The sequence below is a fragment of the Apostichopus japonicus genome, chromosome 16, assembly GCF_037975245.1.
Source record: "Apostichopus japonicus isolate 1M-3 chromosome 16, ASM3797524v1, whole genome shotgun sequence".
Classification (NCBI taxonomy): Eukaryota; Metazoa; Echinodermata; class Holothuroidea; order Aspidochirotida; family Stichopodidae; genus Apostichopus; species Apostichopus japonicus.
Genome location: NC_092576.1, coordinates 28,650,110 through 28,665,649, shown reverse-complemented (window position 1 = coordinate 28,665,649; position 15,540 = coordinate 28,650,110).

The window sequence follows — 15,540 nt, the reverse complement described above, 5'->3', positions numbered from 1 at the left end:
TTTTCAGATATTGCGTGTTCTCTTGTAGCGCGTACTGTCACATACAAAAAAAAAGAAATATCCGGAGAAAAGAGGAAGTTCTCTGAATTATTTTAGTCTTCTTTTGTGTGTGAATGTGTGCGTTTGCTTTGTATTCTGTAGGTCCTAGTACCACTAACGCCACTATGACCCGTAATGTTGGTGAACAAAGCTTCACATAAATATTGCCTCCGATATCCGCATTGAGAATCTCTGCGCACCTCTTGCCAACCTCCCCCCCCCCCCCACCCTCCTCCACGCCCACGGCTGCCTCTCCTCAGCCAATTGCTGTATATTCAAGGGCGTAGGAACCGGGGGGCTGGGAGCTGGGGGCGCCAGCCCCCTCAGTGAAAAATATGGAGGAGCGGAAGTATCATTCCGCCCCCCCCCCTCTTCGAAAGTCAGAAAATCCCTTTTTCATTTCCAAATGATAAAAAAATCTCATTTGGAGCACCAAATTGCATCTAAGGCCAGGTGAAAATGCAAAATTATATACAAAATGGAGTGGGTGGGTTGAAGTGTGCTATATTGCACCAAATTGCATCTGAGGCCACTTGGAAATGCAAAACAATTCCAAAGGGGAGGGGGACACCCCCTCCCCTTAGACCCCTCCCCCAGGCCGGCCATCAGTCTTCAGCCCCCCACTCAAAAGTACCTTCCTACGCCACTGTGTATATTTAGTCAAATTCCGAAACTGCGTTATACCATTGTCTCTTTCTTCTGTCTCCCAACTAACGCCTCCCACCCCCCCCCCGTCACCCGCCCCAACACCCCTTCCCCTCCGTGGTTTTCTCACATGGCATGCACACTCGGCAATGGATCATAATTGCACAATATTGCTTATAAAAACTGAGTGCATCGATTTCTCTGTATTGTCCCATTGTTATTGTGTATATGAGGATCCTGTTGTAGTATCCGGTAACTTCCCAACATCCCGTTACTTACACTTTGTATTGGTGAAACATTAATCTGATCTAGGTTCCCTTAATTTGTATAGACTATATCTATATAAAGGAACAACGTAGTCTACAGCTGACACGCGTACTTCCGACTGTGGTGTTGTAGTATTATCACTTACACTTTCACAAAGGAATTCTGAAGAGGGCTGTATGCATGAATGACAAGCTGGAAACTTTGAACAAAATTTGAACCCGGCGGTTATCCCAAAAAGGTATAGCTTATGGCAGGGAAGTATCGTTAGGGGGAGGACTAAGGACTGGCTTAGGGAGGTTTATTTTCTATATTTAATATTCCTCCTTTTTGTTGTAACGTCCAGTCTGCTGTTTAGAGACATGTGTTGTTGTTTTTTGTGCGAATGGTTAGTGTATAATCTACTTATATGTAGGCTATGTATGGATGTATAAATGTACAGTGGCGTAGGAAGGTACTTTTGAGTGGGGGGGGGGGGGCTGAAGACTGATGGCCGGCCTGGGGGAGGGGTCTAAGGGGAGGGGGTGTCCCCCTCCCCTTTGGAATTTTTTTGCATTTCCAGGTGGCCTCAGATGCAATTTGTTGCAATATAGCACACTTCAACACCCACTCCATTTTGTAAAGAATTTTGCATTTTCACCTGGCCTTAGATGCAATTTGGTGCTTCAAATGAGATTTTTTTCTCATTTGGAAATGAAAAAGGGGTTTTCTGACTTGCGGAGCGGGGGGCGGAACGACACTTCCGCCCCCCATATTTTTCACTGGGGGGCTGGCGCCCCCCCAGTCCCCCGGTTCCTACGCCCTTGTAAATGTATGTTTATTAGATCCTCCTGTAAGCAAGAACTCGCGAAGAAACCATCATTGGCTTATCAAAGCCGCAAGCTGACCGAAGTCAGTCTCTTACATTCATATTTAACCCCCCCCCCCCCCAAAAAAAAAAAAAATTACTCTTCTCCAAAGTGTAATATTTCCTATTCAGTTTTCAATTTACTCATTTACTTATCTAATGATATTCTTTAGCCTCTGAAGAAGATCCTGCTAGGATCGAAACGTCAGGCCAACTTACTTTTATGTACACATTCTTCTACACAGGCTCTCTAGTGGATAAGCAGTTCGCTAATAGTTTTATTTTATTCTATTTATATTCTATAAGATTTAAGAAGATTTTTTTCTTTCTTTTTTAATGTTTACTATGCAGTTTTTATTAAGGCCTATGATTTGTTTTCAATTTTTTAATTTAATTTTGGCTTTTTTTCTAAACTCACTGAGCAGTAGTCGTATTATGAGATAACAATTGATCAAAACACCACATACTTTCAACAGAATCGCAAGAGGTCGCTCGATCGCTCAGACAGTCGGCATTCTGCACACCTGAGCCGTATTGTAGAGATTCGGCTCTGCAACTGCCTGAAGGTAGCGGACATTAGTAGCGGACAATAAGAGCAGACAATAAGAGCAGACAATAAGGAAAAAGCGAAGAGCGCCATCTATTATCTAGAGGACAATAAGCAACGGTGAAGGTGCGGTGGCACTCAATAATTGTTTGTAAAAAAGAGCAATATCTCTTCTGTCAGCCTATCCATGTTTGATATTAGTTACATAACTTCTATCTTCGCGAAAATTTCGATTGAAAAAGATAAGAATATTTGTGATAGCCTTAAATTCCGCTACATCTTGTAAACACTGCCGCTACGTACCAACGAAATGTTTAAAATTAATTATCTTTAGTTATAGAAATAGTTAGGTGGTGCGACACACATCACGGAATAGAGCAAAGTGTCCTCTATCACCCTATTTATGTTTGATATCGGTGACATAACTTCTATCTTCGCCAAAAGTTCGATTGAAGAAATAAAAATATTTGTGATTGTATATTGTATAAACTGCCGTTACTGAATTTCAAAGTGCCTATTCTTACGACTAGTTGTAAAAATAATTTATAAATACGCATGCGCAGTTGCTTTAACATGGCTATTTTTACAACAAGGAGTACTATTTTTACGACTAGGAGTAACAATAAGTTAGGGTTAGGGTTAGGGTTAGGGTTAGGGTTAGGGTTAGGGTTAGGGTTAGGGTTAGGGTTAGGGTTAGGGTTAGGGTTAGGGTTAGGGTTAGGGTTAGGGTTAGGGTTAGGGTTAGGGTTAGGGTTAGGGTTAGGGTGGTTTTTAAAATCCTGGGTCAGCCACTGGTATGCTTATTGTTATTCAAATTTTGGTCCATTTTGGTAAGAATTACAATAGGCAGACCTCCCAAGTATAGCAGAAGTTCCCGTTTAACAATACAGTACATATAGTTTATACGTAACATTTCAGTATTTACAGGCGTGGTGTCATAATCGGAGCGAACTCGCGCAGAGAACGGCATTGCTTTCATCTTCGGTGTGCACGCAGTTGAAAATTTGCATGTAATCACATGGTTGATTTGATGTAGCGTACGACCGTGATTGGCTTGTTTATGACTGTGACGTACGGTAAGGTCAAGGTTAATTGTTTGTTTTCAAAGAAAATGTCAGAATTTTATAAAATAATTTGTGTTTTCGAAGTTTCGTATCAAAGTCCATGTTTTGCGTAAGTTTTAAAGTAATCCATGAAATATGTTAACATTTCCGTACTTTGTCCGCCTTTTAGGTCCATTTCCGTGTGAACTGAGGAAATTCCGTGTCAGTTGAGAGGTATGAAACGGGCAGAATCGGAAATTAGCAACGTGATCACGCAAATTGAGTAGAAAACGGAAGCAAAGATATATAACGGAAAAAACAAAACAGGAACTTCACCAGTTTAAGAAGCAAAGACCATCACCTTGTTGGTTAGTCATGCTAGGACAAACCGATACAACAGTTAACCCGAACAACTTCCTGTCGTGTTGCACAATTTTGCGTGCAGCTGTATTTGAAATGAAGGTGAATGCTACATCAACATATGTATTCATGGTAATATATACGGAAGCGTAGAAGGAACATTGCATTGACGAGTTACCGACTTGACAAAACGACAATTATCTGCATTGCAGAAAATTGATGCATTGACGGGATCCGTTATCTCGTCAAAACGTCAATTTTATGAATTTTAACACGTTACCATCTGCGCTACAATCTGCAGATAATTGTCGTTTTGTCAATTCGGTAACTTCTCAATGCAATGTCCCTTCTACGCTTCCGTACATAAAGCCTTTAAGCGAAGAATGAATGGTAAGAGTATGACGTCACAATAGGTGAACGACTCACGGGTTTTTCAACTTGTCACGGTCTGTTGTAGTCCTTCTCATGTGAATGCATGTGTTAAATTGATGCAATTTCTTTAACAGACCGAATTTGTTGGGTCTTCAGCTGACCACTCATAGAAGTTTACATTAGTTTAGTGTTTCGCAGTAGATTTAGCAACCGTGACGAAGCTCGTTTAATGTGTCACACATCTTTTTGAACTTTTCGATATTTTAACAAACAGGATCTGTTTGTCTATTTTTTCTTTTGTATTTTTGTTGTGGCTTCGATCTCAGATTACACAATTGGAAGCACGTGTCGGGTGCGAAAATCATGTGGGGCGCAACCACCTTTTCTGTACGGAGGGCGGGGTGGGATGGTAAAATGTGTTAGGGGAGGAGTCTAAGGGGAGGAGTATCCACTCACACAGGTCACGTGAGGAGGTTCCATATTGTACATTCAAGCATTTGTAAACACCCATCGCCATCACCAAAACAATGATAGGAATACGTAACAAACTGCATTCCTGTGGGTCATATTTTAAACTTGATCAAGTCTCCAGGCATTGTGTATGAAATGAGATGTTTCTTAGTTGTTTTGGTAAGTTGTTCCTGACATTTATCCTAATTACAGTGACCAAATGATGATGATGTGTGGGTTAATGTTTCCGTTAATGAGGTACAACAAATAAATAAATAAATAACGAGCTGCACACTCTTTTGTAAGATAAGGAAACTCGTTAAAACTTCACAATCATGACAGTGTGTATATTGGAGGAGATTTAACTATTACGTTTGTCATATAAGATCACAAACTATATTGTGCCCCATCATTGCGCGTCTAATCTAACATTTTAAACTTGTGTGGAATCTTAGACGTAAATTAAACGGTTGTGCTCAGAGAGCATACCAGGCGTAGCTATACCCATGTTTCGAAAATTTACCACCACAGATCCCTCCACAATCAACGCAACCACACTTAGAGTCCATCTAAAGCCATTAGCGAACTACGATTCCAGAAAAAAAAGTAAACGAAAATAAGAAAAATGGACAAATTTGATATGCAGAGAAGCATTTAATGACATGGTTAAACTTTCTTTACATTGTGTGTTTGAATTATAAACTTGAATGCATGTAAATGTTTCTTTAAACTCCGAGTACTGTACAACTGATCAAATAAGAAAACGAAATGTAACAAGAAACAAACAAACAAAAATCAGTACAATTATCAGATATACAATCAACTTGTATTTCATACCACTCGACACCAAATTGCACTTCTTTTATTCCAGTGTATGTAGAAGACGTTATACGTCATTACGCGCACACTTCTTGCGGCATGATTCATGCTCGGAACTCCAACTGTTAGAAACTGCTATAGTTTTTTTTGGCCAGACACAATGAAGGGATATACCATCTAATATCCACCACTAACGAAACATCAATTTTTGAAGAGCCTGTTTGTGAGCAACATGATTAAGAATATGGAGAAATTAAATAGAGGCCTACTGCTTACTAATTGAGCAGTATAATCCAATTCCTTGGAAGCGTTTTTTTTTAAACCATTTCTATCAATCGATGATGTTTCACAGACTTATGTCCATGTATGCCATATACTACTTATCGTTGCATATAAATAACTCTTAACTTAAACGTAAATCTTGAAAATATAACAAACTGCACTAGTATGCTGGTATTCTTATTACGGAAGCACTACCGGTATCTCACAACCCAGCTGAAAGTAAAATTGAAAGTTTAATACAACGATTTTTCTTATTATACCAGCATAAAAAACAAAATGATTTCCTTTATTGCTTATTAAAGGAAGCTCTTCAAGCATTTCCGTGTTTTTGGAAATGAACTTAAACAAGCAGCAGTGTCGACTGGCAGATGCACAGTGGCTAAAAGTAAAGTGTTTTCATTTCCTTGTTTACTTTTCATTACATTAGTTAGAAAAGGTTTTCAAAATTTCATTTTAATATGAACGTATAACGATTATAAAACACAAGAATATTCAAATGGTAGAAAACTGAATAAAAAGTAGACATTCGTTGTAGTAATACAGCAATATGATATCACACCTGTTTGCTTCAAGTTCACTTTTAAATAACAAACGTATCAACTGCAAATGTCAAATGAAAATGTTAAGAACACAAGTATGTAAGAAATGAACACCAAGATCGGCTGGGTGCATAGCTGTAATATGTAATCAGTATACTATTTACACGCGAAAGCAAAATTTTCCCTCCGAACAACCCTTTTTAGGTATACATTAATTTCAGGATACTGGAATGCTTTTGTTTTAGATGCTTCTTCCTGTTATAAGTGATTAAGCTATAGTACATACGGTGATATGCAGGTTTTATCCCAGGGTTCACTCATATCCAAAACAACATACTAGTGAAAATTATGCAAATATACAAATAATACACATGAATATTTCAAGGAATATACGCTTATAATTATGGAAGAAATATCAATGGTTTATGTAATATGCACACAAAAATTGAAAGAAATACAAGTAAGCTAGTCTTACAGGGCAACAAATTTAAATTCGTCTGTATACATTCGTCATAAACTCAGAACAAATTAATCAGCAAATTCGAAAACGAGTTGTGTTGACATGATCCAAATGTACTAGAAGTTGATGTAGGATTTAATCAACTCTTCTAAGAAAACAAACTTTTCATAACATACTTATCAAGGTGTTTAAGTTACGAGAAACAAACTTCGGGTATTACAACATCACGTTACGCCATATGTATACCCCGTCCACCCCATTCACAAATTTCCGGTCTTAAAGTCTAAAACACAAATGCTGATTCAAACATTTACCAACAGAATAATTTGTTACTCATTTCAAAAAGGACGTTACAACCCTACAAATACAATTTGACGCATTTATCCTTCATTTGTCCATGCCCGTTATATTTCGGTATCATTTAAGCCCCATTGCGTCAAACATTCACTTCCCATGCCAAAGTTATTCAGTTAGTAACGGTAATATACAGGGGCATAATATTGTTTCCAAAATTCACATAAAAACTCACATTCAACTTTAACTCTTATCTAACTATTATAAATTTTGTATTTACATATACATTTCGCACATTCATGAATATTCATATTAGGTCCCTAGATTTCACCCGCATCGTCATTCAATATTCTATTATTTGTTATGTACTTATTATCATCCAACATTAAAACTTGTTCGGTACCGTCGTCGATCCTCTCTAACCTAATTATGTTGCCTTCCGTAGCATCTGAAGTACGAGATCTGTCAGGGTGGGAGTGTGTGGAAATCTTCTGGGATATTCCGGGCTGAGGAGAGCCCGTTATCTCTGCATATTCACCACTCACTGCACATTCTGAAGCCGGCCTCGAGTCGACATCTTTTTGACCCGTGACACCATTGACTTCTTCGGTTGCGGTTTTACTGAATGTAGCACCGTTCTCCTCACAATCTGAATTTTCATTCGAGCTTAATGAGAAATCCTTCGACTTTGGTCGGTTACAAGGTGACGCGTATTCCGCCCGAGTACTCTGGCATGATACACTCCTTGATCTGAGGGGGGCGCTCTCCGATTGTTTTACCCGAGAAAGAGCTGATACTGAGCGTCTTCCGTCACCATGACTAATCAAACTAGTGACGGCATAGAGGGCACTCGGGGAGTTTACTGGTAAGGAACTTTGGCGTGTAACGATCGATTGTGATGGATAGCAACTTGGTTTTAATTTTGTCGATGATGTTTGACCTAAACAATCAGTTCTCTCGTTCTCAAAATTCCTTTGAGACCTTTCTCTCATATCCTCAAGATCAAAAGAATCTAGCGTGTCGTTATCACTAGCTATATAAGGATCCAAGACATTGTAATCAGACCTAGTAACTTCTGTGAACTCAGTGATCGCCATTTTAGCACTTACACTTGAACGTCCAGCCGTTTCATATGACAGCATACCTTTCGCGTTGTTCGAGTTGTACGGCCTAGAATGGCACTTGTACGAGTATTCGTCACCCGATGGTACGTTGTCATAGAACGATGCGTCCTCGGACTCTGACACCCGAGGGGAAGTTGCATGATGTTTCGTTTGGGAGGATATTATGACGTCGTTGGACAGATCGACTTTTAAGTCGGCGTTACCAATGGCAACCAATTCGGAATGGTGCATAATGTTACCGTGTTCCTGGCGGCTCCGTTTTTGCCTCTGGAGTAATAAAATGAAGATTATTAAAAGTAACAGAAGAACCACTATAGCACAGGAGAGAAATAACAGAATTTCTATCGGTATACCGAAAATCTTTTCCATCGTATGACTTTTATCTTGTACGGGTGCGTGGGGTGGCTCAGTGGATTTATCTTTCCCAATTTGTCTCGGATCTGAGTCCTTATCACTGGTTGCCACGGTTACATCTATCACAATACTGCTAGATCCAACATATCCATTCATATCGTTCACAACACACGTAATCTCAGTATTGTTTAAATTTTGGCTAATGAAGAAAAAAGTGTAATAATTTTCGCTTTCTAATTCTGTCAAAGGTCTCTCTTCCATAAACCATTGGTATTGATATTCTTCACCATCATCCACCGATTCGCAAAATAATTTCCCGACAGAATTAAGAAGAAATACTTTTGGCATTGGTGAAAGACTTATTTCCTTTCGTTCGCGTAACTGGTTCATTGTGCATTCCTCTTCAAATATGTCACGATTAATTTCGGTTCCACAGACAAAACGACTGTTCCTATCTGTAAGTCGTAGAGTGTACGAAAAGGAGCAAGGCACGTGATCGCATGTTGCTATGGGAACTCCTTTATCTCCACTGTGTATACTTCTAACGTACAATGAAAGCTCATTAGGTAATTGTACGTTAGATGGTGGTTGGCAGTTATACGTGAGAGTCGACCCAACGGTCCGACCGACTCCACCGAAACTCGACGAACTATCAACCGTGCAGAACGGGAACCACGCTGCCGTATCTTTCGGCAGTACACTCAAATAGGCCTTTTTAGAATAGTGGCCATATTCATCATCGAGATGCCAACACTGGTAAAACCCAGCATCCTCCACGGTTAGGTTAGATATCTGCAAATTATACTCGTATGAAACTTGCCCTAAAATTGACAGTCGGGGTGCTAGGTCTCTATTGAGACGGGCAAATTTATTTGTATCGTTATTTTCACTGATAATGTGATTGTCTCTGGTCCTGCTCCAGTAGGATGAAGATGGCCCGTTGCCATGGGCATTTCTAGCAATGTGACAAGGCAAAAGTACAATACCGCCCTCAACACCTGTCGTATTCACTGGTGATTCTAGGAACTCGAAGGCGGTAATTATGCCGACGAGTTGAAAGAGACAAAGAATCGTTAGGAACTGATTTACAAACATCTTGAGTCGTATGACGTGATGTCATGCACACATCAGCTTCCTTCCAAAACAACGACCACCTTTTCTCATCTGTTATACAGTAGTCCAAGTAAAGTATCACTGAGTATACAACTTCTAGTATTAGCAACTATAAAAATATATACATATATGTATACAAACTTCCGCTTACCGAAACTTCCATATGGTAATATGCGCGACTCTGTGTCAAACCTCACGTAAAATGTAAATGCAATTTACTGGTGACACTTAAAACGAGTCAATTGTCGCTTAGTGGCTTCCCGTGACGGGATGAGAAATGATGAATATACAACGACCAGTACGTAAACTAGTTACATTAAGATGGTCACACGTAGTCGACTATTAATCCTGTCATGATTTCAATCCCTAGCTTAGGCTGCTATGTTATCTCCTTTAGTCATCGCTCTAACGTGTACAGATGTATGTTTGTTCATGTTCCAACGCAATTTGAACAGTGTTCGCACACTTAAAAAAAATCATGTCACGTTGCATGCGCATAACACAGTTCGTGGATCACGACTAGACAGCTATGCGCCAGATGCGTGGGCAACTGAGTACATATATCAAATTAGTCGTGATTACGTCTTCACAGTGGCAATCTCCGTCAAGTCACAATATCCAATACGGGATTATAAAAAAAAAAAATCAGAATCCGTAAATATGATCGACACTTCCTTCACGTTATGAAAAGTAAAACTTCACATGGCTCATGCATGAATGGTCGATTTGTTTAGTGATCCGATAAACATTCACTCCACCCACGTAAGTCGTTGATTCAATAATTCGTAATACACGTAGAAAATTAGTTCCAAAACAGTCTAACGTAGTAACGACTTATTGACTGACGGCAGTGTATATAAAGGTCTACCTCATCCTCGTCGCTCTATTCGTTTAATGAAATCCTCTGTCAACATATAAACCGCTATAGTTAGTGTATTACTATATCAAAGCACCATCAATGTCTTTGCGTACATTGATAACCCTGTGTTTATAACAACATTACCAGTTCCATGAAATCCAAACTAGATTATGCTCCTTCATACTCCAAACATTACGTTGGAAACTTGGCACTGGTTGACTTTTCATCAAACATCATGTGTACTAAGAAAATATACAATTTATCAACCAATTATTAACTATGCATACGAGGAAATGATAAAAATGTGGCGCATAATATTGATGCGTGAGCAAATAAATACCAATTATACGGCAATGATCTCCGTCGAATGTCGCAATTCTTCATCGTTCGATGTAAGATCGGTTTAGCAATTTTTTTTTATAGTCTGAATAACGAAACTGCAGATAAAACTTCCACACTGAAACAGAGAAATATTAATAATAATAACAGAAAAATCTTCCAAGCGAAATGCAACTAGATAACCCAACAACAGACCTGTCTATAATATCAAGTTCCAACACAATGAAGACGGTATAGTCGTATACAGTAGAATGTACACTCTGGTTCCCGCCTAACCGAGCCTAAGCTTTCGTCCTTGTTCTTCGTGCAGGCTCAGCTCGTGATGTTATGACTAACTAAATATGTTTCATTATAATCTTCATCCGTTTATGAGCTCACCAGGTGGTTGGGTATTAATAAGGTCTCAATACTAGCTAAGGGCCATATCCGCCAATGAAACTATTCGAGTGTGCAACAGGAAGACTTGAGATCTTATAGGCACGATTCTTCCGCTGTGGTTGGCGTGATACTGTAGTCTATGATTGCGAGGTACTTGAAGTTATCAAACAAAAAAGCACCAGCGAGTTCAAGTGAGTGTAGAGACATTGCACAGACAAACTCGATTAGTTTCCTATTACTTTAAACTTGAGCTTCAGTTCGATTAGTTTCCTATTACTTTAAACTTGAGCTTCAGTTTAAGTTTAATGCGAAAATGTACAACTGTTGTGTTCGAAACAAAGACATATTGAAAAACAACTATAGTATATGGATACCTTCGTGGTATAATGTTCCCTTTGTTTTAGTTACAGCTCATTTAATTCGTTAATTTGACCATGGCTAGAGACAAATGCAGGCCCGTACACAGGAATACACGTACACCCCCACTCCCATTTAAAAAAAATCCACGAAGACGTGGATCTAGAAAGTGGTCTCTTATGCCATGAGGAACATTACCGCTACTTGGGTGAAATGTTAGATGTGGTGCAAAATACCCATATCTCACCATATCTCATAAATATAGCTGCAACTACCATCAAAATCCATCAAAGATTTAAAAAAATCTATTCTTAATTCTAGTTTTAATTACTTGTAAATATTAGCTAATTATCCATTATGATGATGTAAAGTGAGTGACTGCTTAATTTTCTGTTATGTAATTCCTTTGTTTTCTTCAAAACCGTCATCTCAAGGACACTGGATCCAGGTTTGAGGCCTCCACATGACACCAGCTAAACAGCGCCCAAATTGACAGTTTATCTAATACAAAATTAAACAAAATCATGTTTTCAATTAATTTCATGTTGGAAGTATTGTTCAATCTACAAACTGAGAACTGTTTCGATAAGATAATAATCACTACAGTGTAACGTTTGATACCTTTCTGTGGATGGTTAGGAACAATCAAGGTTTGAACTGTTCTCGTGGAAACACCCCCACCAACCTCTCCTACCTGGTACACACTCTCGCCTCGAAAAATCACTGGCTTTAAATAGGGGATAGCATAATAACATCTCACCAACATAGGGTCTACACTGTACGATAACTTTGACGTGTTAGATCGCGGGACTACCACTAACTTTTAAATTCCCTTTCCCCCCACTACCGTCATTTTTAGTTTCGGTGTCTTTTTGATGAATCATCAAATCGATTACTACCAAAACTATACAACAACAAGTAAGAAAGAAACCAATGTTATTCCTTTAAGGGTAGAACTTGTGGTTGTTAACAAAACAGGCAGTCACATGCCTGTTATAACGTGATTGTTTATCGCCTTCATAGCTTCCCACTAAACTATATTCGCCTCGTCATTCAAATAAAGGTAAAATACATTTTTGTTTGGTAACGATATTAGCAGATCAACAATCTGTTTACTGTAATAATGGGAGGAAATGAAAACTCTTCAACCAGATCACGTCATTTCCGGTGTTGCGACCCGATGCGTTCTTTTTCCTTGTTTGTGTGTCATTGCGTATGTATTTCTTGTCACGTCATTTCCAATTAAAGACCTATTGAAAGTAATCATCAAATCAGGCAGTGTTTAAAGACAACAGGCATCTTTGAAGCACTCACTTCATTGCAAAATAGTGTCAATCGCTGAATTAAAGGTCACGTGGTCTGGAACAAGAAACTTCACTAAATGCAAGATGGTTGATGTATGCATATCACAGTATGAAGGATACGTATTCTGGCTTGAGGAGGTACTGACAGTCACTCAACACATAGGAATAACTTATCATGGTATCGAATAACCTAGCTAAATGCAAGATGGTCGATGTGTACATATCACAGTATGAAGGATACGTATTCTGACTTGAGGAGGTACTGACAGTCACTCAACACATAGGAATAACTTATCATGGTATCGAATAACTTAGGTAAATATAAGATGGTTGATGTGTACATATCACAGTATGAAGGATACGTATTCTGGCTTGGGGGGGGGGGGTAGTGGCAAGAAATTAAAATGGTGGTCCTGGTCGTTTACTATAGTTAAAGACACATAACGCCACATGTTGTTTCAGGACACCACCTACCTGCTCCCATGTGTATGACTTCGCTATAGGCGAAAGTACACAGTCTTTAATGGCATATACCTACCTTGTTTATATAGGTTAAAACGATAATTTGTTCATACTATTAAATAAACATATACTGGTATGGCGCCTGTATTTCTACTGTTAGCTATGACAAGAAATCGGTACAGGAAATCACTTACTTATCGATTTAATGTTTCGTTTCCTTTCAAACGTTTATTTGTTTGTACTTTGAATGCAGCCCACACAATAGTATCTATTAACAAGAATCAAAAGTGCACTATACATATATACCTTCACAAGCAACGGAACTTTTTTTTTTAACCCGTCTTAAGTTGAATGGTCTTATGCAGTGGGGGTGGGGTAAGCGTAACCAACCTGCATCATACGAGAGGGGGAAAACCCATTGTTTGTCCTCTTTTTAAGAATCAAGGAGTTTAGGTGTAATTAACGGGTGTGTCGATATACTCATTTTTTAGGACATGCATATAGGAAAGGGTGGAGGGCAGGGGGGGGGGGAGGTGGGTCACTTATGTGTTCTTATGCTCCAAGCGGTTTCGGCTATGTATATATAAACGATATTAAACATTTTCAAAATGCATTATATCGTATACGCAGGTATCTCATATCTCACTGACCCAAATAAAGATGTGTTTTGTTTTAATGAAAGATGACAATCCGTTGTCATACGACGCACGGGCCTTTGACTAGAAGTATCAATTACTGAATCAAAGCTAATTTGTTCGGATGTAACTTATTTTATGATAAGTATGGCTAAGGAGGGAACTTATTTGATGCTAAGTATGGCTAAGGAGGAAACCTTTATATGAGTAGTAGAACATGCCGTACTATAAAACAAATAGCCCATCTAGTATCATATACACCATATATTCGTCCCCGAAAATTTCCTTTGGGGAGAAGAGGCCTGGCCCCCTCTGACCCTCTTGCCAAGCGACTGCGGACTACCAATTAATGCTTTCAGCCTCCACTCTCTTAATTATGTTGTCAAATGTCTATCAATCCTCTACGGTAACATTTAAAATCTGCAAATATATCAGTGATAACAAAACAATGAAAATTGTAACCAAAGTGTTCTAAGATTCACCACTAAGAAGATTGAATGCTGGTGCTGTTGTTGTGTACGGCAAGGTATGGATCAAATAACTGCATATTTTCTATATAACCAATTATAAACAGTATTATATAGGAAACGGTTTTACCGCTCAACATTTCGCTAGAACTCAGTAAAGTTGGTACCGAAAGTTCAGTGTACTCTTTTCGGTAAACAAAGTGCGATGATAAGGTCATCCGTGGTCAAGCACCAGTTGTTTGAGAGTTTCAAAACAATTTCAGTGTACAATATCAAATTGTGCAAGCCATAAATAAATAAATATATATACATATATATATATATATATATACATGTGCGTGTGTGTTTCGTTCTGTGTGTGAATCCTTGCGGTTAGTTTTTCTCAAGTGGCTCACATCTGCTTTATACATCATATAATACAACAGCCAAGTTGATAGTGAGTTGCTTACTTACAGCAATATATAAATTAGAATAAAGAACATGTGTTATGTGGTTTGTATTTGGGATGGAGATGGCTTAATTAATTTTCAACGGTTCCTATATTAACAGATATAATTGATTTAAAGGGCTTTAAGCAAAGAATAGATATTACAAATTCAATTGTTTCTCACAGGAAAAATTAGTACGCATTTATCCATTTACCTGGACAATTACACTAGTTGTTAGATATCACAACCTTCCATAACTTGAGTAGTATCAAAACACTCTAAAAATTTGGGGAAATATCTAACCCAAAACTGAGTACGTATTTATTTAAGTTGAACACACGTTAAGTATAGTTTTGCTTCAAAGCAAATAAATCACGAAAGTTTAACCATGGACATTTAAATTTGCCAAAAAGGAATATATTAGTCATAACAGTCTGCATTTATGAGTTGTTGGTATGTTTTTGTTTTGTGAGGGCAGGGGGGGGGAGGGGGTATAGTCAACACCTTACTCACATTTGTTTGGATATATACGTAACCACTGTTGGGTTTAGTAATATTATAAAAGTTTGAGGCATGACACGAGGAAGCAAGTCCAAACATTCCCAAGAATTTGTAAAACATATATAGTATATAGAATATTTTGGGAGAGTATTGCAATTGCGTAAAGGTGATACTGGCAGGTGATACTGGTGATATTGTCAGGTAACATTACACAACATGTGTAGAGATTACACACCACTTAGTATATTTGACAAAACT